The 22,838-nt window shown below is 43.4% G+C and overlaps 1 non-coding gene across 1 annotated transcript; it reads right to left on the reverse strand.

Annotated features, from left to right (window-relative positions):
* Positions 1-12,733: 12,733 nt before the first annotated feature.
* Positions 12,734-12,867, reverse strand: LOC117715856 (small nucleolar RNA SNORA17). The gene has a single exon (XR_004607659.1). It is a non-coding gene; the product is annotated as a small nucleolar RNA SNORA17 (small nucleolar RNA).
* Between the last annotated feature and the right edge of the window lie 9,971 nt (positions 12,868-22,838).

The raw sequence follows: 22,838 nt of genomic DNA on the forward strand, positions 1-22,838 counted from the left end.
GTTAGAATCTTGAACTAAAAGCAGGAAGCAAGAGTGAACTGGAAATGCTACAGGACTGTAAGCTCTCAAAGCCCGCCTCCAGTGACACACTTCCTCCAAAGCCCACCTCCAGTGACACACTTCCTCCAAGGCTCACTTTCTAGCTACCCCGTATCCTCTACAGCACCATCCTTATTGACCCGGTGACATCTGGAGCCAAGCATCTGGAGCCTATGGAGCACATTCTTGTTGCAACTGTGGCGGCTCTCCATACTGTTCCCTCCAGGAAGCTGCGCTGTAGGTTCTCCAAGACCCCCAGGCACATCTCGGCACTTTATTCAAATCTATACTACATGAAGCTGGAAGCTCTTCTTGACAGGAAACCGTGGAAGCGGGCCCTGTGCAATGCTTTGGCAGCCTGTGCTGGAGAGGAAAATATTCATAAGCTGTAACAAAGTCTGGCATGGGCTGAAGAAAAGGCAGCAGCTACTGGCTGAGAGACGATTAGTGCAGGGGAGTCCTGGGTCCCTCTGTGTGAGTTTGGAGGATGGTTCCGTACCCAGACAGGGAGAAGTTTCCTGGAACCACGTATGTTTCCCGAGCAAGAGAGGAATGGCAGCCACACAGCCAAGTTAGAAAAAGAACACCAGCACTGAGCTCTTTCCACCATGGCGTTCCTCATCCAGGACCCTCCATGTGGCAGAGCAAGGCGCCAAGACAAGGGAGGAGGACTTCAGAATTCTTACGAAGGGAGGCCTAGGTGAGGTGTTCTGAAAAAACAGGCAGACGGAAACAGGGTGGGAGAAGCCCTTTGGCTGTGGCAAGAACTTAACACTATCTGATGATGGTCCCGGACACATAAGTGCTTTCCTTTATATATGTGCTTGTCTGGGGAAAGACTACTTTCAATTCTGTTTTGGTAAGGCAGTGGTTTTGTCATGAACCTCTGGGAAGCTGCCTGAGTCCTGTCCTAATGACTGTGACTGCTTTCTTCCAGGACTGAAGATGGTACTGTTCAGCAGATTATAACTCAATGACCCCTCTCAAACAACAGAAACCTCCAAATCCTTCACAAAAACAAACAGATGAGCAAACAAAATGGTTTGGAGTGGTGGGAAGGCTCTGTGGACGAAGGGCTTTTTATGCAACCCTGATGACCTGAGTCTGGTCATTCGAGCCTGTGGTGGAAGGAGAGAAATGACTCCCAAGTCATCCTCTGACTTCCATACATGCAACCAAACACTGTCCTCTTCCCCGCCCCCTACACTCTGAGAATAAATGAAATGTTTACAAAATAGAAACAAAAATTTTGTTACACATACCGACTCCTGGGCACTTGTGACACAGACACAGAATGTGTGAGTGTTTTACAGGGCACAAAAGTGACTGTTACAGTGATACCTTATTGAGGCACAGTGAAGCCCAGAGTTGCTTCCTGCCATCCTCTGATAATGAAAATGCAATAAAAATAATTCATCTGTTGAAGTTTGGTAGACCCCAGAGAGGCAGAGCTTATGGATGAATCACAGAATGCATAGTTTGAAAGGCCTAGGAGAGCTCACAGATGCTTTCTGTCCAGGGAAGGAGAGCTAGCTATGATGCAGAAGCCTGTAAGGAAGACAGAGTTGTCCCACCCTCTGAATTCTGGGAAAGGGTATGCATGCATGATGTTGTCGTATGGTTCGGTTGTTGATTACTTTAGAGCAAAGCACATGCCCTTGCCTTTGAGTTCTCCATGCCATACATGGTGCTTAGTGTGTCAGATAAGAACTAGGTCCCCATATTGACTAAGACCAAGAAGAGGTGTGGACTCTGTAAGGAGTGGCTATTTCCAAGGCAGGAAGAAAGAAAACAGCCAGGTGGCATGAGAGTAGGTGGGGGACACTTCTGAGAGAGTGGCACACTGGCCACCAGGTCCAGAGTTCAAAGGTTATGGGTACATTCAGTGTAGCATGAGTGGGAGGAGCTTCAGTTTTGGGGGTAGCCTGAGTGATTAGCTAAGGGATTCTGGTGGCTTGTGCTGAGGTGAATTGCTTCATTCTTACTGCCTGTTTTAGCACTGGATAGAGCTACTACAGTGATGGAGCAGCTCTGGCCAGCTAGAAGCTGCCTATAAGCTCTGATCTGATAGCATAGAAACCTTATTAAAAAAAACTGTGTTATTATAAAAACAACCTTGACTTTTTCCCCATTCAAATCCCGACCTCACCCAAGTTCCGTCCAAATGTGTCTTTCAGGTCATAGCAAGACTGGGTTGATAGTGGACTGAGTTTCTGTCAAGAGCCTCATCACATGCTCAGGCGTGATTCCTATAGCGAATGCAAGGCCATGTTGTAATGCGTGCTCCCTGCAGACAAATCTCTGCCCTCCGCCAGTCTGCTCTGTGAAGGGGAGAGCAGTCTTGTGAAGGGTTGGAGTTAGAGACCTACAGATATCTCAGGGGATAGCATGGGCCCGGGGAGACGGGATTTTCCTTTATGGTACAAGCTTACCTTTTTCTCTATTTTCTTCTTAGTGGTCCTCATGGTCCGAGAGATGGTACTACCTGCTCACTGACTGAGTGATTGTTCTAACTGGGAAAATTTTAGGAATATTCTTTCTCTACTTTTACTACTTAGGGCAACGTCTACTTCTTCCCCCGTGGTTCCAGCTTTCCACTTCTGTAGATACAATTCCCCCACTTACAGAACCAGAAGCAAGGGAAAAATGGAGACGTTATACCAACACAGTGTTGACAAAAAGCACACACTAGGAACAGCATAAGAGTTCAAAATAGCCAGGGTCTCAGGTGCAAGCCTGGAGTGTACTGGTGTGGCTAGTCTCTTGATAATTAGGCAACTGCCTATGGAGATCACGTGACTCTCTTCATCTATTGCTAACCAGCCAGCTTCCTCTAGAGATCACGTGACTCTCACTCTTGCTGAAATTGCTGGGGCATTGCTATGACCCTAGGGATCAATCTGGGTCCAGGTGAACCAAACTCTGGTCTTTACGCTTTCAGTGTTTTACTACTGAGCCATAGCTCCTGATCTACACCTGCCAGGCTTCGTATTCAATGCAAAACCCACCAAACAAAAGCACAGGAAAAATGTGCAGGCTGTTATATGTCAGTTGGTCAACCCCTCATGAACATGAGGCTTTCCCTGGAGTGGTTGCTGTACCCAGTGCCACTAGGTTAGAAGAAATGATTTCCCTCTTTCAGCAGGTAAAGCAGTTTAGTGGTTAACCTTGGCCTTAGCAGCTAGGGTTTCATTCATTCATTCATTCATTCAATTTCTGAAAATACAACAATATACTTGATGTGAGACTATGTCTCTGGTCTTCTTGTAGCTCATTAGGCTGCATTTTGTTGAAGTCTCTGGAAGAGCTGTTCTTTTCTGAAGGGAAAGCTGGAGTCTGGAATGTATGTGTATGTATATGTATACGTATATGATGTATGTATGTATGTATGTATGTATGTATGTATATGATATATATCATCATATATAAATATATGTCATATTTATCATAATAAATAAAAAGGAAAAATAAATATAACAAAATAAAATACAATAGAGTAAGACAAAAACTATCCCATTGAGGTTGGACAAGACAAACCAACAGAAGGGAAGGAGGCCAAGAGAAGGCACAGGAATCAGAGACCCACTCATTCACCGTCAGGAATCCCATAAACACTAATCTGGAAGTATTTCAAAAGAAAATTTAGATTTATTTTTATTTTATGTGTATGTACCATATTTGGGTAGTGCTTGGGCTCCAGAGGAGGGCGTTGGATACCCCTGAAGTGCATGAGCTATGGTTGTGAGCAGCCATGTGCGTGCTAGGAACCAAGGTCAAGGTGAAGTCATATTTCACAGCGTGAGTGCTGTCAGGAACAGCTCAGAGCTGTTAAGCATTCGGGTTTGAATTAGTTTTCATGCAATGCATTCAGAAAAGCTTTACTTTTTAAAAAAAATCCTTACATTATTTAGGGCCTCACATGTGGTCCTGACCCACAGTGTCAGAAGTTGTGCTGTGCTCCGGGGATCAAGCCTGGCCTGGCTTCTCATCATCTGCCTATGAGTCCTTTTCTGTAAACTTGTGTGTCCCAAGGCAACACATCTAAGCTTGCCATGGAACTGGACCTATGCCAGTTGGCCGGTGGCAGAAGAGGAGGATGGCTTTCTTTCTATGGCAGTCAGGTACCTCAGTTTCCCCATTACCACTCCATCCTCTTTGGAAGGAATTCTAGCTAAGACCTTGCTCCCGGTCTATTCTAGTGTTTCTTCTGGATTTGTGTTATTAGCTACAACCCCATTGACTACTCTTGAACTTGACCTTTGGAGTTAGGCAAGGCTTCACACAAGGGAGGTGACATTTGAACTTGGCTTTGAAGGATCCGTAGACAATTTCCAGTGGCGATGGAAGAATTTTCACTGCTAAGATAATTACTGGCAACATGTTCCCCATTGTCTTCACTATATTCAGGAGAATTTAGACCTCAACTTGTATGTATTTATTCACCGTGGTTAAGGCTCCAAGCAAAAATGATTAACTAGATACAACCCAACTTTATAAATCCTCTTTTTAATGTGCAAAGTAAATATTTTTAAGCAGAAGGCTTGATTTATTTACATTTTTAATTAAATGAAAATTACAGATAAAAGATGCTATACGAATCATCTTCTTAGGAAAGGGAAAATATTGCAATGTAATTAAAAGAAAGCCTCAAATTATAATTAGGTTTGAAATTTAATTATGGCTAGAATACAGCATCCTTATGCACACTGACACCTTATTGATACATAACCTTTAAAGCACATTTATTATATTTACTCCGAGATCTTAATCTGTGGACTAAATAAAATTCCTAGGTTTCTAAGAAGTATTAGAACCCATCGCAAAGTTGTTTTTTTTTTGTTTTTTGTTTTTTGGGTTTTTTTTTTTTGTCTTTCTGGGAAAAATATGGCAATTTAGAAGTCCTGTTTTGACCATGGATCCATGGATGTATCTTTATTCAATATCTAGCCCAGAGTAGTATAGCAATCTGTAATGAACATGCTTTTCTACACCAGTGTTCTTTGTTAGGATGGTCATGCTTTGGTGTTTACCTGGTACTGTCTTTCCAGTTGAGAGAACTCCAGAACTCCAGCATAAATTTAGGAATAACATATATTCAGAAACAGAATTCCTATTATGAAATGTTAGTATTCTATCTATGAATGAGATTAAAAAGAAAACACTTGGGCTACTATATGTACATCCCAAATCTATAAATCATTTTTAATGCACAAAGTAAATATTTTTTAAGATGGAGGTTTTATGTATTTACATTTTTAATTAAGTGAAAATGGCAGATTATATATTTTATATTTATTCGTATAAAGCTCCTTGATGGGAGCTGCTCTTCGCTGAGCTCTGGTTAAGCACACTTGCTATAATTAACTTCCTGTGGCATCGTTTGACACTTCTTGCAGATTAGAAAACAATAACTTTCACAGTAAAAATGATTTAGCTGTGGCATAACGTGCTCCACTAGAAATGTTTCAGATAAAGATTCCCAATATGCAACTTCTATTAGCTTGATTTGTAAAGTGTTGTGTGGTTAAAACTATTTGAGGAATCGGTGCTTTAGCTTTCTTTTTGACACAGAATGTACTCGACATAAATGGAAGAATTTCCCCCTTCGTCTGTTGAAGTTTGAATTCATAGTCTGGAGATTTTTTTTTTTCACTTCAGAATATTTGTTTGTTAATTGCATAATTGAAACACATATGTAGACAGACAACGTATGGGCCGTGCTGTTCCTAAATCTTGAGTAGTGTGCATGTTGGCTCTAATTTACCACAGTTATTGCATCTATCAGCCTTCACTGCAATGCAAACGGGACACACGCCTTTATAAATTCAGGAAGAACAAAGCAACAAGGACTGATCGTCTAAAACCAGCTCATTTTCATCCTACTGAGCTTGAACTGGCATTCCTCACACAGCCCCTCCCGAGTGAACCAATTTTCACCAGACAACTTCTCCTAGATGAACTGAATGTCTACAAATGGCCTGCCTCCGTGGTCCTCTGTACAGGCAAACCTTTCATTGAAGTCCTCATCGCTTTTGAAGGAACTTCAAAGGTCCATTGAAATCCAAAACTTTCCTTGAAGTTAAGTCAAGTTTTGCCTGTTTTAGGGCCTGCAGGATTCATCCCAAAAAGCCTCGGTGGTTAACAAGGAGAGGACGTGTTAGCCTGGCTGGATCAACACAAGTGGGATTCTGGTCTGACAATTTTGGCTCCATCAGGGGGTTAAAGCATATTCAGCTGCAGAAATGATAAAAGGATTCCCCTACCTGGTTTTGTAACACAATGGCTGAAAGACCAGCAGGCATTTCCAAGCCTCTTTCAGTGAACATCCCAAACTGCTGTACAGGCTGGGGCTTCAGTCAGTGGAACTGCCCCACTGCGGAAGCATTTGAATCCCAGGCAAAGTCACTGCTGGCAGGGAAAATCCAAGTGGTTATGCAAATTGAACATTTCCATAAACGGTAATTTGAGTCTCCCTGGGTCAGACCTGCTTATAAGGACAGCCAACACCCATGAACCACGATTCAGTTCACAAGACCGCTTTCATATACACCATCACAATTAGTCCAGTAAAATCTCAAGAGATGAAGAAATGCAAGTTCAAAGAGAGCAGGTGACTTTTTCAACACTACACAGGTTGTAAGTGGTGAGCTGGGATTTGAACCCAGACACAGAGGCTCAGTGGGTTTTCCATTCTACTGTGAGGATCTGTAGTGTAGACAATTATTCATTCAAAGATCTCAACTGACAGGACATGAGCTCATTTGTCTTCCTCATTGGGGTTATTATGTTTGAAAATATGGCAGTGGGACCAGTTGAGGTACTCGCTGCAGGCAGACAAAGTACGGAATAGTTGAGTGACAGGAGACGCTTCCTCTGGTAGGGTTGTGGATGTGCGAGCAGCTACAGGAATGAGACTTGTCATTTTCAGGATTTTATCCTCAGTATTTAATGAAAATATGTTTATTATAAAATATAAACAGATACAAGTTAATATCTTTGCTATTTTTTTTTACTTTGTTATAACTGACTCAGACATATTGGCTTTATTTCCATATCTGAGCATTGTTGATTTTATATCGTAGTACTACAGGAGGGAAGATCAAAAGAGAGAACACCATTTGGAAGATTTACCTTTTTTATCTCTGGGCAGGTCTTAGACACTGATCTGTGTGCAGAGGTGTTGGGACGAATCTGCTTCTCTCCTGACTTGACATGCATATTAGCTGTTCTGTTGCTGATTAAAACATCAGCAACCAAGGACAACTTACAGAAGGAAAGGTTTGTTTTGGCTTACAGTTATAGTGTGAGAGTCCATAATGGTGAGGTGGTCAGAGCAGGAAGCTGGAAGTTTATCATAAAGGGAACCAAGAGAATGAGATGGAAGGAGAGTAAGTTTATAAATGTGGGAAGTTCCTCCAATGAACTTCCTCCATCTAGGCTGAGCCTACCAAGGTTCCATCACATCCCCGTAACAGTGTCACCAACTGTGAACCAAATGTTCAAATACATGAGCCTCTGGGGGACAGTTTTCATTCCAGCCAGCATAATATATGTGTATTTTTAATTTGAGGACTAGTGTGGGTGCCAAATTGGTAGATAATAGGCTTGTGTTAACTTTATGTGTCATCTTCATCTAATGACAAGGACACACAGGTGGCTGGTAAGATAGTTTTGTATGTATTTCTAGAAGATACTAGTATTTGAAGTGGTACAATGAGTGTAGATGCATTCCACCATGTAGGTGTGAACAACCTTAATCCACCAAGATTCTGAATACATCAAGAACTCATAGGGTGGCAAACTTACTATCTGGTCTTAGTATATGTTCTTATTTCTCCCTTGCTCTTTTTTGAGCTGGGGCTTCTTGTGTTCTCTGAGGCAGTGGAGCCTCACTCCTTGGTATTAAACCAGGACCCACCCTACTGTTAGGCCTCTAGAGTCAGGCTTAATTATATCACTGGCTTTTTGTTTCACTAGCTTAGAGATGACAGATCATGGGGCTACTGGCCTCCATGACATGAACATTTTCCTTTCCGCTCTTTTTCTGATAGATAATAGATTGGATAGATGATAGATAGATAGATAGATAGATAGATACTAGGTAGATAGATGATATATAGATGATAGATAAATATATGGACAGATGAATGATGATAAACAGATGATATATAAATGATAGGTAAATACTAAGACATATGGATGATATATAGATAGACAGTATATAGATGATAGATAAATACTAAGATGGATGATAGACAAATAGACAGACAGACAGACAGATATAGAGAGACAGACAGATATATTCTAGCCTGGAGATTTTGAGATGTGAGCTTATGTAACTAAATCTTCTTAGTTTATAATAAAGGCTGGAAAGCCTCACCTTTCAAAATCATCCAATTTGACTATGTTAGTTAAGATACTGTTTTTACTCACCCTATCAGTTTGGGTCTTAGCAGTTAGTATATCACTCCCTTCTTCCAGAGACACACGGGGAAAACTAAGCTGTACCTTTAAGGAATGCACGCCACTCCACTCCCCTCTTGCTTCATATACAGGGGAAGGCTCCTTGTGCAGCCCCAGGCTGTGGAGACAGGTGGAAGAGAATGTAGCTTCACCAGCTATTTGGATCTGAACTCAGCCAATCCCAGCAGAGGCCAGTGGGTTCCTACAGAGTCCTGACAAGCCCCAGCCAACAGGCAGACCCATGCACAGGAAATAAATGGTGCTGTTTATAAGACATTGAGGTTTGGGGTTTAGGGTTGTTATGTCATAACATCTCAGCAAAACTTGAGGAGCTTAAAACATTAAAAAAGAATCATATTTGCTTAAATGAAACATTTGTGGAAGGATGCAGCTCATAAGCTACCAGCCCAGGATTTCTGAGAAGGATGGCATTCAGATCTCTGGGAAGAAAAGCTATGCCAGATGTTGGATGAATATTCAAAACAAAAGGCTGTGATTTTGTGGATTAGCACAACAATAATCCCAGTCCTTTTGTCCGTGGAGGTGCATAAAGTAACGTCTACCATTAGAGATGGAGTGCACTGCAATCTTATCCTCTTCCCTTGAGGTGTTCCAGGCTCAGCTTTTCCTTTTTTAAAAAATGCATGTAGACCTATCCTTAGAGGAGTTTGATTTCCATCATCCATGTTTGTGGCAGTCAAATTTTTCTAGGATTTCCCGAGAACACTGGAGTTTTCATATTTAGCACTTCGTCCCTGAAAAAAAAATACTTCGATTGGATTTCATTTTTCACACTTCACCCTCCTTAACTGGAAAAGACCAATCTTAATTATTGAAAGGCATATCTCATGCTTCCCTCGTCTCAGGAAATGTAGTAATTCATTTTACAGAGCAAATATCATCTGGGGAATTAAAGGAGATTTATTTCTCTATGGAACCCAGGAGGGGACGAGCATTGGTGATCTACAGCACGGATGAGTGTGTGTGGGTAATCTCTCATTGCCGACCTGTCAGCTTGTAGGGGCCCCAGCTGAGGGGGTTCGGTGGGTGAGAGGGGGCCACGACCCATCTTCAGGAACTGCAGGCAAAGCCCAAGCAAAGCCTTGAGGACTTACTTTCAGATCAAAGCAGAAAATCTGTTGAATCTGGATTCAGCCGGAACCCTTCAATAGAGCCACTTCATGGTTATACATTAACGCTCTCCCAAGCAAGTACTAACCAGGCCTGACACTGCTCAGTGATCTCGTTGGCTTCAAGCACATTTACTGCTTCCAGTGTTTGGCTGTGGTGAACTGTGTTAGCCTCAGCATTTCTGACCTTGCATCCTAAGGAGAGGAAGTACACGTTTCCGTATAGTGTGTGCCTAGGGCCAGAAGTACCTGCTGGTATTGCAAAGGTATGGTGAACGGGGTAAGTGTGAAAGATTTCCAAACAAGTCCCTACTTTGTGCTCCCTCAATCAAAATCAATCAATCAATCAAATCAATCAATCAATCAAAAGTCATGATAGCACACTCCAGCATGGCTACATGCCACACTAACCTCTCTGCCCTGCAGGTGATGTAGCCTGGTCTACGAATGATGAATGATCTTCATCTCAGAGCAGTAGACTGTGTCTGGGGGCAGCTGCCTAGACCTCTCTGTGAGGTGTTCACAGGTCCTTAGACCTGTTAGTGGGTTTATGCTGCTACTCCAACCATTGTTAACTTTTGATTATTATGTGCGCCTCAAAGGAGAAATGCAGGGGAAGGAGGGAGACAGAGGGAGGGATGGAGGGAGAGAGAGACAGACACACACAAAGAGACAGACAGAGAGTCAGAGACAGAGAGACAGAGAGACAGAGAGAGACAGAGAGACAGAGAGGGAAGGAGATGGACAGAGACAGAGAAAGAGAGAGGGAAGGGAGGGAGAGAGAAAAAGAGAAGGAAGGAGAGAGAGACAGAGAGAGACAGAAAGAAGGAGAGAGAGAGACAGAGACACACAGAGAGAGACAGAGAAAGAGGGAGGGAGGAAAAAAGAAAGAGGGAAGAAGAGGGAGGGAGAGTGAAGGAGGGAGGGAGACACACACAGAGCGAGAGCAAGAGAGAGAGAGAGAGAGAGAGAGAGAGAGAGAGAGAGAGAGAGAGAGAGAGAGAGAACATGTATGAATAAGAATAAGAGTGTGAGTTTCTGTTATTACTTTTCCAAGGAGTCCCATGGTTGGAGAATAGCACTTCACAACATATTTCTTGCATCCTCTTCACCCCTCCGTCTGAAGCAGAGAGATACTCCATGAACAGAAAAGAAATTTTGAAGAGGTTAAACATGGCCGGACTAAGAAGTGTGAAGTGAAATCAGTAAGTATTATGGCTAAGAGCCTGGGATTGAACACCAAACAGATCTGGTTTGAATCAGAGTTCTCTACCTACTGGCGTTGTGACCTGGGACAAGATACCCGCCAAGCTTTTCCAGCCCTCTCTCTCCTCATCTGCAAGGTGAGGAGAAATGGTGCATATTTCAGACGGCTACAGCAAGGATGAACTCTACATGCGGACTTACTCTTATTACTAATTGGCTGCAGCTCGGCCCAAATTGAAGCCAAAAGCCAAGCAGGTTCTGAACATGGTGGCTCTCCAGGCAGAGTGAGAGGGAGTTGATACAGTTGTCGATAATATTAAATCTATAACAGTTTATTCACAGACGCTGGTTCCCAGTGAGGAATAAACTCTCCTCCTTCTCTTTCCTCTCAGGTGGACTCATCATTTAGGGGTGTTGAAATAAAGGACCACACAGTCTGTCTTGACAACAGAGATATCTAGGTCTTCAGCTTTGGAGTACAGAAGTCCACTCAAGGAATCATCAGGGCCAGCTTGATCTGTGTCTCTGAGTCAGTAGTCCTGGCTCCTCCATGGCTTCTGGCTTCTGCTACACTATCAGTCCTGGAGCCTCACAGGACTCCTCTCAGATGTCCTGCTGTTGCCCTGTGTCATGGAGATCCGTGCTTTGGATCTGTAGGACCTGTCCTTTCATGCACTTCAGTAGTTCATTAATAGGGTAGATGTTGGGTTGGGCCAATTTAAAGCCCTGGGTTGTGGGGCCGAGAAAGGGGTCTTGGGTTTTGGTAGAAGTGCTGGCTGGAAGTAGCCCGAAGACTCTGCAAGGGATGGGCGGTTATTCTGCCACGCTCCCAGAAGCCATGCTCCTAACACATGGCATAGATCTCCATTAACCAGCACCTCCAGTCACATAGGACATTGCAGCCCCTCCCAGAGAGGTTTGTGTCACCATCCACAGGTAGAGGGCCTGACTACAGGCTTCAGCCTCAAGAGATTTGCATATTAATGAGTTACCTAAAGTCCAGAAGGCATAGATAATTAAGTGACCCTCCTCCTCCTTTCTCTGTATTTAAGTCAGCTCCCCCCTGGCTTAAGAGGGGGTGCACATCCAGATTCAACTATCACCTGTCATGCCAATAAAGCCATTTTGGAAACCCACGAACTTTCTTGTGTTATTGGGGCCTGCCGTCTTGTGGCCGTCGTGGAGGACTTCCCTGCAGCCCACCCACCGGGTCCTGCACTGGATATTGGACATGAGAGGTAGCTGAACTGGCGTTCCTGTTCCTGCTTTTACCAGCAAACCCCACAAGAGCCACGCTCCTGCTGGAGACTGAGATGCATCCCCGACCAGGGAAGCCAGCCTGACTTTGGTGGTAACAGATCCCTGCTGCTGCAGGGCCACAGACTCAAATGTGGCCCCTGGTGGCAGCACAGGTCAGGACTCCACCATGGTCCCAGGTGCCATCACTGAGTACTCACAAGGGACTGTTTCTCAGTAACCTGGAGTCTCCAGTTCTGCCTCTCTTCATTGTGTACTCATCCTTCTGCTTCCCTTTCTCTTCTATTTCTCCACCACTTACTTGCTCCTCTTAGGGGCACCTGGGGTTTCTGAGTGTCTGGGGTCATTTCAGGAATGGTCTCAGGAGTACTATGCTCCACTTGTCCATTATGGCACCAGGCAGATGTCATCGTGGGCAGGGTGTGCCCACCTCTCAGGTCTGCATGGTGCCAACCTGGTGGTCATCTCAGGCTAGTTCCCTGTCTGGGCCCCCTGGCATTGGTCTGGGGTCATCTCAGGAGTGCTATGCCCAGCTCATGCATTATCGAGTTGAGCAAGGGTCATTTGGGCATGGACTGTTTCCCCAGGCCTGCCTCACACCAGACTGAGGGCCATCTTAGGCTCACTTTTTTCCAGGGAACATTAGGCTACTAACATTCAGACACTCACAGGTCAGACACTCACTGAACACAGACATGGACTCTCTCCTCTCTGCCACCTACTGACGCACATGAGACATAGCAGCTACACCTGCAATGCCTCTTGGGGCAGGACTAAGGATTTCATTTTAATTTGACTAAATTTTCAAAAATCTTAACAATAACAACACATTCCTAAGTCCTGCGAGTGAGAACTTAGCCTTTGGGGGACACAGTTCTAGATGAGTGAATACAGGAAAGATCCTGTTCGCCTGTTGATGGGAGGATTTGCTCTACAGATACTGAGATCATAGGATTAATGTATCCTGATGTTTACAGTTCCTAGACCATCTGCAATTTATAGTGTCAGTTATCAAAATAAGGCATGATACAAGGAGTTTACAGACTTCTAAGTCTTCTCTTTCTGTCCTTCTTTCTTCCTCCCTCCCTCCTTCCTCCTTCCTTCTCTCTTTTTCTTCTTCTTCATCTGTCAGTCTCTGCTCCTCTCTGTGTCTTTGCCTGTGTTCATATAAATGTGAGCACACATATTCTATGACAGAAGACAATCTTATGTGCTGGTTCTTGCCTTCTGTCTTGTCTGAGACAATGTCACTTGCTGTGTCACACACACACCAGGCTAGTTAGTGCTTCAGCTACAGGGATTTGTCTGGCCCTACCTCCCATCGCTCAGTAAAAGCTCAGGAATTCCAGGTGTGAATGACTGTGTCTGGCTTTATGTGGGTGCTGGAATCTCAATTCAGATCCGTACACTTGTGTGGCAAATGCTTGACCCCTGGAACAGCTTCCCCTCCCACCAAGTGTCTTCTTAAGGACCATCTCTGGTTTCATAAAATCGTTCTTGTATCATTCCCTGTGATAAGGAAGAGGGACTAGAAGACATCTCCATGTTATACAAAGTAATCATCTTCAATACTTGTCAGGAAGCAGTATGCTATAAAGTTATTTAGTAGCTCAACTGGACACCCTTCAACACAGCTTCTTTTAGTGGGTAGTGTTGGAAGGTTCATGGCATTTTGGATGATTTAAACTTAAACTCAAGTTTTAACACCGAATAGACCTGGTACTCACACCATATCCTTCACTAGGGTTCTTGGAGTTCATACCAGAGCTTATAGGGATGAAGTCCCTTGTAGCCTCAGAAAAACTTCACATTAATTTAGAATTAAAAAAAAAAAAAAGACCACCTCCTTCCTGGGCTAAGACAGTGATTGTAATGTTTAAGTCACATGTTGAAAGTGTTTTCAGATTCAAGGTAAAAAACACACAGCAGGGAGATTGTGTGCTTTGACCCTTGGCTGCCTGTATAACCATGTTGTAATTACATGAGTCCACAAGTTCAAAGCCGGTTGTCTGAATCTGGGCATGTCCCTGACTGCTTGGTATGGTTTGGTCCTGACTAACAGTAGATGAGGGCCAAGTGGCACCCCAAAACAGAGAGAAACTTGGAGTTAGCTGTCATCAAAGACCTGACTCAGTGCTCCATTCTCCTCCATCCCTCTTCAAGTCCTGCTCTTTAGCAGTTTCTAGTGACCCTATGCCAGAAGGCCAGATCCTTCAGTTAATCAGAGAAACTTAGATTTAAGCTGCTGATCACTGACTTGTTATTTATCCCCCTGGGTGCAGTCATTCTACAGGCCGGACATGTCAGTTTCTGCTGGCAAAGGTTTTGATCTGTGTTTCCTGAAAGGAAAAGTCACTGATGTCAGCAGTTACAGGTTTTGTCCCTTGGTGGAGATCTATCCAGGGGTCCTGAATAATAGATAGGTCATCTCATGGGAAGCAAGCTTCATGGCCCCGGGGAAGATTTGTCACCTGGAAGAATTTAGCTTGTGGGGCCATTAGTCTACTTCTTTGAATGTTTAAAATCTGAAGTTGAACTCTGGAGGGAATAGTAATAAAAGTTAATGAGGGGCTCAGAAAGGTCCTCCTGTTCCTTTACCTGGAAATGAAGAAGAAGAAGAAGAAGAAGAAGAAGAAGAAGAAGAAGAAGAAGAAGAAGAAGGAGGAGGAGGAGGAGGAGGAGGAGGAGGAGGAGGAGGAGGAGGAGGAGGAGGAGGAGGAGGAAGAAGAGGGAGAGGAGGAGGGGAGGGGGAAAGAAGAATTATTAGAATAATAATAAGAAAAAAAGCTGCAGCAAATAATAGTTAATAATAATAGTAATTAGAAGAATTAGAAGAAGAAAAAGATAATCATCATCATAATTATAATAGTCATAAAGAAGATGAAGGAAAAGAAGGAGGAGGAGGAGAAGGAGAAGGAGGAGGAGGAGGAGGAGGAGGAGGAGGAGGAGGAGGAGGAGGAGGAGGAGGAGGAGAAGGAGAAGGAGGAGGAGGAGAAAAAGAAAGCTTCACCTAGTTTTTCTAATGCTTTAAAAAAATCCAGGTGAGTAGAATCATGAAAAGTATATATAATCAAACTTTGAGCAGAGGATGGAGAACCCTGGGAATTAAAAACAGAAAAAGAAAGAATATATGACAATGTAAAGCAACACAGTGAAAAATAACAACACTGAGAAAATTTCAGGTGAAATAACAAAGACTGTACTGGCTGGAGGGATGGATCAGTAGTTAGAACACTTCTTGCTCTTACAGAGGACACAGGTTCAGTTTCCAGCACCCATGTTGGGAGGTTCAAGACTGACTGCATCTACGGGGTCTTCCTCTGTCCTCTGCAGGCATCAGGTGCACACATGGTACACGAAAGTCCCTGAAGGCATTCATTCATACAAGCAGGCACTTATATGTACACATTAAAAAAGAATATATAAGAATTCAAGAGTAGCACTTGATCTATTAAACAAGTAATGATAACTGCACTTGAAAAGCAGAAGATATTGTTACACTTTTATGAAAATTAGTTTTTAGCTTTTTAAAAAAGAAGAAAAATTTTAAAAATACAGGAAAAGAAAATACAGAAAATACAGAAAGAGAAAAGCAAAGATCAGAAATATAATTTAAAGAGTTTTTTTTTTTTGTCTTTTAAGATAGGCTCTCATGCATCCCAGGGTTGCCTCAGACTTGCTATGTAGCTGAGGATGACCTTGAACTTCTTACCCTCCTGCCTCTACTTCCTGAATGTTGGGATTATAGACATGCAGAACCATTCCCAGATTATGCTGGATGAGACATGGAACTCAGGGCTTCCTGCAAGTTGGACAAGAACTAACTACTAAACTACATCCCTTCCCCCCAAAAATTTTTTTAGAGCCAAAGTTTAACAAAACATAGGTAAATAGAACGTTAGTTTTCTTTATTTTAAGAAAACATTGCCATTAGGATGTGACGTCACACACGTAAAATCATTGGTCAAAGGCAAATATGGCAGCCACAGGGACATCTTACAGAGTGGCAGCCAGGCCTCCTACTCTCTCACCTCTGGTGGGTGGGTTTCTTTGAGAGCCTCCTTGTTGTGCCTTTGGTAAATATTTTTAGGACTGGAAGCTGTTGGCATTGATCATTGTCTTGGAAACTACTGGAAGTCACTGGTATTTAGGAAAGGAGAGCTTATTAAGGGGTGTTGAAAGGCAAGTGTGTGTGTGTGTGTGTGTGTGTGTGTACGTGTGGGCATGCTTGTGTTTGAGACAGAGTCTCATGTAGCACACCCAGGTTGTCCTCAAGCCCTTGATGCAGCTGAAGCTTCCCTTGGATTTGTGATCTTCCTGTCTCCATCTTTCATGTTCCGGTAGTACAGGCTTGGGGATTAAACCCAGGGCTTCATGCCTGCTAATGAGCACACTGTGATAAGTGATACACCGCTAGCCCCTTGTGTTGTTATTGTTGATACATGTTAAACTTATCCATGTATGTTTCACTAATGGTAGCGGCAGTACTTTTGTTTATAGTTGAGAAACTGAGGCTAAGAAGGCAACCTGATAGGCTGTGGACAACGCTGTATAAGCGGCAGAGCATGTTCTGGAAAGTGGGAGTTTAGGAGCCCCAAGCTGGTGATCCAGGCTGTGAGGAGGCTTAGGGAACAGGACTTAGATAGGGCTGAGATTGAAGAATTAATCATCTAGGATGAAACTTCTTACCGGGTTTGTAGGATGGAATGTGGAGCTGGTAAAAGTTTTGACAACAGCAAAAGGTTTTTGAATGAGCAATGGTCAATGATTAATTGATACTCAAATGTGCAGTGAATCCAAGGTGTTTCTGGCCAGGATTACCTGTGCTGAATCACATGACCTCCTCCGGTGCTGAACCATGTGGCCTCCTCCCTGCCGTGGTTCTAAGCAGACAACATGGGTAGTTTGCATTGCCTGTACCAATGTGTGCTACCCCAGACCCTCAACTCAGATTCGAGACCACTGTATGTCATGAATTACTGAGTTTCATTGTACACACAGATTTCTGCAGATATAGAAGCATAATGGTTTGGTTATAGAAGACAGAGGCTTTCAGAATTTTTCTACCACCCTTAACCAGTACATAAGTTTGGATTGTATCGAGCTAGACAGAAAAGTGGGACCATCACATTGGTATGCAAATTTGGCTTTATCTATTACAAATGGCAAATTATGTATAGGCCAAGGAACTATTTTAAAATAAAATCAGGATGTTTTTATAAGTGAGTGTTTGATTTTTAACCCACCTTATCTACTTGCATGCCTGGACTCATGCATACATTTTTCTAGGAAGGGATTGGCTGTAGAAGAATTTTCCAGAAGTCCTGATCTAGGAAGCATTTTGAGTTCATGCTCAACTATGCAAGCATGCCCAGTTTACAAAGGCCTGGTAAGGTTGCTTCACAAGATAAAAGCTTATACCTGCCTTGAAAGTGGGAGTCAGGCCATGATGGAGCAGACATCTTCATGATACTGAAGAGAACAGTTAGTGCCTGCTGCTCCACCCTTGGACCCCGAGCTACTCCTGCCCTCACTGTCATGCTAAGACAACACCGAGGATGCTCTACAGCATGCACAGTCCTCCACAGACCTGGGACTGGCCACTGGCTGCAGCCACACCCCACTCTGCCTTGCCCTCCCTGCTCAATGGTATCCCCTTCTCCTTTTAGGGCTCCAGTCTCCATTATTGACACTAGGAACTTTGGCAAGGAGAAGAAGCATTGTCTTTGTCTGGCATTAGAATTTTGCAACATTCAGACGCTGTCCTCTGTCCACCATGCCTGCTTGCTATGGGAGTAGATCCCAAGAGTGTGGGCTCCAGCCAATCCTGCTACGTTACCTCCTTGTTGGTGTGGGCCAGCAGGCACAGGCTTCTGAGGAAATAGGGTCGATATATGGAGGCACAGGACTTGATGAAGGCGTGGTTGGGGTTCCCTTCTGTGGCACCATCACAGTTCTTGTTAGGACTCCATTGGAGAGAGAATCAGGCAAAATTCCTAGCTCTCTGTTCACAGGTACTTTGACCATCTGTGGCTTGCCTTTCCCAGGTATCCTGCATGTAGGGTGGGGGCATGTGGCGCCTCCAGCTTCAAAGCTTAATGCTAACAATGGCTGTCCTTGGGCTAAACAGCGTTAAGACATATTTATCATAGAATATCCCAAACCCTGATAAATGGCCCAGTAGAAGCTGGACTTATATAAAGGAAAGCTACCAGAGCTAGTATGGATTCTGTAACTGTCTGTGTTGAGCTGGGATGTCCCAACCCCCCAGATTGCCAGATCAGTGTTTCTGGATATACGGAATAAAAATACAACATGCCCAGTTAACTCTAAAGACAAGCAACCAATAGAGTTTGAAAAAAATATATAAGTTTTTTCCCAAACATTACTTATACCAACCAAACATTTTCTGTTAATCTGAAATTAAAACATAACAAGATGTCCTATGATTTATCTGATGAGTCCAGATCCCTCTGGAATAACTCCCAGATCAGAAGACAGATGACTGACTGGTGTCAGTAAGAAATCTGACAGCAGAGGACAGACTATTTTAGAATGAGTGTGCTTTTAAAGAGCCATTCCATCCGTAAGAAAGAGAGGGAACAATTTTAACACAATACCGGAGCCTGAAACGCCCCATCTCCTCCTTCCTGCCCCTTCCTCTTTCTTCCTTTAACTAGTGAGTTCTTACTGGTTTCCTTCCCCAGGTCTCTGTTTCCTTCCCCCTTAGCTAACTCCCTTAGATATACTGAAATGTGTAGTCTGGTATAGTGGGAACAGTAGAAGAGAGACCATTTGCTCAACACCCTTTGATACTGAGGAGCTTGCTGCTGCTGCTGCTGCTGCTGAAGTTGAAAGAAGGAGAGAACAGAAAGACAGAAGGTGAGATCTGGCCAAGAAACGAAAATTCTTTACTTTCCAAACTTAAGAACCCTGCCAGCGTACACCACACGGTGTACACCACAAGAACCCATAAGAACCCGTACACCACACGGGCCCCTAATTTGCTAGTACCTGGAGATGCACTGTCCCCCTGTTGTGGGACAACTCCATTTACATTCCTGTCATATGTGTTCATGCATGTATCTTAGGAAGCCTCTAGAGGAGTAGGTTTCCATGCGACATTTCCAAAGTCCCGTGTTCTTTATCCCTCCCATGTCCCCAACTCTGCAATCCCACACCCCGCCGACCTCAACCCTGCGTTCCATTATTTCCTGTCCACCTTGAGTGCCCTCTTCATTTGAGTTTTTTTTCTCCTTGCTCCCCTACCCACTCCGTCTTCCTAGTCTCCTGTCTTCCGTAGGTACTACGATTTAGACGCACATATACAAGGATTGAAGCAAGCACCCACATATAAGAGAGAACATGGGATGTTTGTCTTTTGGGGTCTGGGTTACTTTACTTCGAATGTTTTTTTTTTCTAACACCACCCGTTTACCTACAAATTCACAAAGTGTCCCCTTCTTACATCTGAGAGATGTTCCATTATGCTGTGTAACATATTACTATTGTCCATTCATCAATCGGTGGACAGCCTGGCTGTCCCCATTTTCTGGCTGTTGTGAATAGAGCACGGTGAGGCTGGGTGAGCCAGTGTCTCTGTAGTAGGAATAAAGTCTTACGTAGCTCAGGAGCACTCTGGCTGGATCATATGGTAGGTCTATTTCTAGCTTCTGAGGAGCCTCCACACTGATTTACACAGTGGCTACACCAGTTGTCACTCCCACCAACAGTGAGTAAGTGTTCCTCCTTCCTCACATCCATACCAGCTTCTGCTATCATTTTTTTTTTAAATCTTAGTCATTCTGACTTGGGGAAGATGAAATCTCAAAGTAGTTTTAATTTGCATTTCCCTGATGGGTAATGATGCTAGACGTTTAAAAAAAAAGTCAAAATTTTGAATTGGGTTGTTTTCTTGGTGTTTAGTTTAGGGAGAGGTTTATTTATTTATTTGTTTAGTCTGTTTTCATTTTGTGTATTTTAGACCTTTTGAATGGTTGAATGACCCTTTCACAAGGGTCTCCTAAGATCATCCTAAAGCAGATATTTACATTATGATTCACAACAGATATGAATTATCGATAAAAATAAGTTTGTTTTGGGGGTCACCACAACATGAGGAGCTATAATAAAGGGTCACAGAAGTAGGAGGGTTGAGAACCACTGCTCTAGACAATAACCATTTGCCAGAGACATAGCTGGGGACAGAGAAGGGGGGTGGCGAGCAGCTCAAGGTCAGCCAGATACCTATGGGACCAGTCCTAAGCTCCTAAACCAGTTGGCTGACACAGATTAGCAGAGGGTAAATTTTCTGTCTCTGTCCTGTTGGTAACTTCTCTTTGAATAATTCCTTGAGAACACCAGTAACCAGCAAAGGCCAGTAGAACTGTGGGACTGGTTCTCCCGTAAAGCTATTAGCTGGGAACAAGTCCTGTAGAGAACAGAAAGAACGCCTGGATGAAGCTTATGTAAACGTCTCAGGTTAACCTAGAGAGTTGGTTGAGGATGGAAGCTTTCATTTTCATATCAATCACCTCAGAGCTGTGGAGAGAGCAGTTTCCAGGAGCATGCTCCATGTAGGCCTTGGCATAAGCTATAACTTCTGGAAAAAAAAAAAAAACAAAAAAAACAGGATGACTCTGATTTAGAAGTCTGGGGGAATTAGAACCCAGCCAAGCAGTGTAGAGGTCACGTGAACACAGTCACACAGCCATTTGAAATAGGCCAAGCTGGGCTTGAATTTCATCCACTGATAATTCAATATAAATCAAGACGGAAGGTGGTGAAATTAAATAAAACAGAGGGTTGGTGACATTTCTGAGATAAAGGACTTATGGTATAGCATCTATATTTAGACCACAGTTGTGATGACAGTCTTTAGAAAGACAGGGATTTTAAACAAGTCTTCATTGGAAAGGTTGGCAGCAAGCCCAAGAAAAGAAAACAAGGCAGAAAGGATGTCACAGAAGAATGTTCTAGAATGCAGAGACAATGGGGGAAAACCAAAAGACCTGAACATGCTTGGTTTCACCTCAACCATTTTAAAACTGTAACTGAAAGGTGGAGAAGGGGTGAAAAATATTGCAAGATAGTGTCAGATCTGTTCACCTTTGACCTTTAGTGTCAGGTCTGTTCACCTTTGACCTTTGAACTTTGTTCTCCAGTTTAGAAAGGACAGAGTTAGAGGGCAAGATCTGAGTTGAAGCAGAGTGAGGGCAGGTGGAGAACACCGGATTTTACCTATAGGCACTTGGTAAGAAGGCGGAGATCAGCACTTACCTTCTGTTAATTTGCTTTTAACATTTCTGCTTTGTTGTTTCTTTTCTCTCTCCCACTCCCAACTCTCCACCTCTTCCTTTTTGATTCTTAACACTGCTTTCCTTCACATGCTTTTCCCAACCTCTCCTGCTGCAAATCACAGCAGTCTTTCTGGCGTGGGTTGTCTGGTTTTATTTTTCCATCAAGGGGAGACCATAAAGACTGAATACATTCATAACCACGTCGTCACCAGGTTTCCTGTGCTTGCTTAAGCCACGAATGCAACTGATAAGCAACCCTCTTCATTTCAATAAAACATTTCTGAGCTATCAAGTTTCAGAAAGAAAAGTTAAATCTTATGACTGTCAATCAGAATTAGAACTTCCGTGAGGCTCACTAGAACCCCACAAGGGCTGATAATTTAGATGTATTAATTACTTACATCTCCAACTGATATGACTGCAAAATTGGAAAACCACAAGGTAACTGACTAGATGATTTGAATCGGCTGATTGACTATAAACTGCTGAAGTGGTACCTGGCTGTGTTAATGACTGAGCAATAATTTGTGAAGTTTTTCCTCCTCTTTTCTAAATTATAACAGAAAAAATATCCTATGCAAATTATAAATGGGCCTGCAAACACATTTTGATCATTATTTGGAAGGGAGTAGGTGAGATTTCTGGAAGCCGGGCTGTTCCTCATGTGCCGATGAAACAAAGGGCCCAAGTCCAAACCACAGAGCCGATGGTTTACTTTACCTAGAGATAAGCTGAACATATAGTGCAGAAACCACACACACGTCTCTACACACTGACATCCATTCATCCTGCTACTGCAAAGTGGAAAAATCTTAACTTTCCATTTGTCTTGGTCATTCTTGGCATATGACAATGAAATTATTTGAAAACAAACAGACAAATAAAAACAAATTAAACTGGATTCAGTTTTTCCTTTTTTTTTCGGGTGAGAAAAACAAATTCCCCAAGAAGCTGTGTGACTGAGTCAAAGGCATACTGCTAACCGTGGTAAACTGAGGTGTGTCTGGCTGGTCTCTTAGATGAATTTGCCATTCACACACTCAGACTCCTCAGCTGAGCACCTAGCAGGCTTGCTTAATCTGCCTCCTCATTTTGGTGGGGGATGGGACTGATTCCTGCCACACTTCCCTTCTGACTGACTTAGCTAGGCATGGTTCTTCCCTGCCTCCGAAGCCCAGTCCTGACTCACCAGGCTCTATATGCATAGGCCCTCCCTTGACTCCCGTGGGCCACAGCCTTTATGATGGTTTGTATATGCTTGGTGGCCCAGGACATGACACTAGTAGAAGATGTGACCCTGTTGGAGTAGGTGTGTCACTGTAGGTGTGAGCCTGGAAGTGAGTATTCTGCTAGCAGCCTTCAGATGAAGATGTAGAACTCTCAGTTCCTCCTGTACCATGCCTGTCTGAATGTCCCATGTTCCCACCTTGATGATAATGGACTG

This window comes from Arvicanthis niloticus, chromosome 9 (assembly GCF_011762505.2).
Source record: "Arvicanthis niloticus isolate mArvNil1 chromosome 9, mArvNil1.pat.X, whole genome shotgun sequence".
In the NCBI taxonomy this organism is placed as follows: domain Eukaryota; kingdom Metazoa; phylum Chordata; class Mammalia; order Rodentia; family Muridae; genus Arvicanthis; species Arvicanthis niloticus.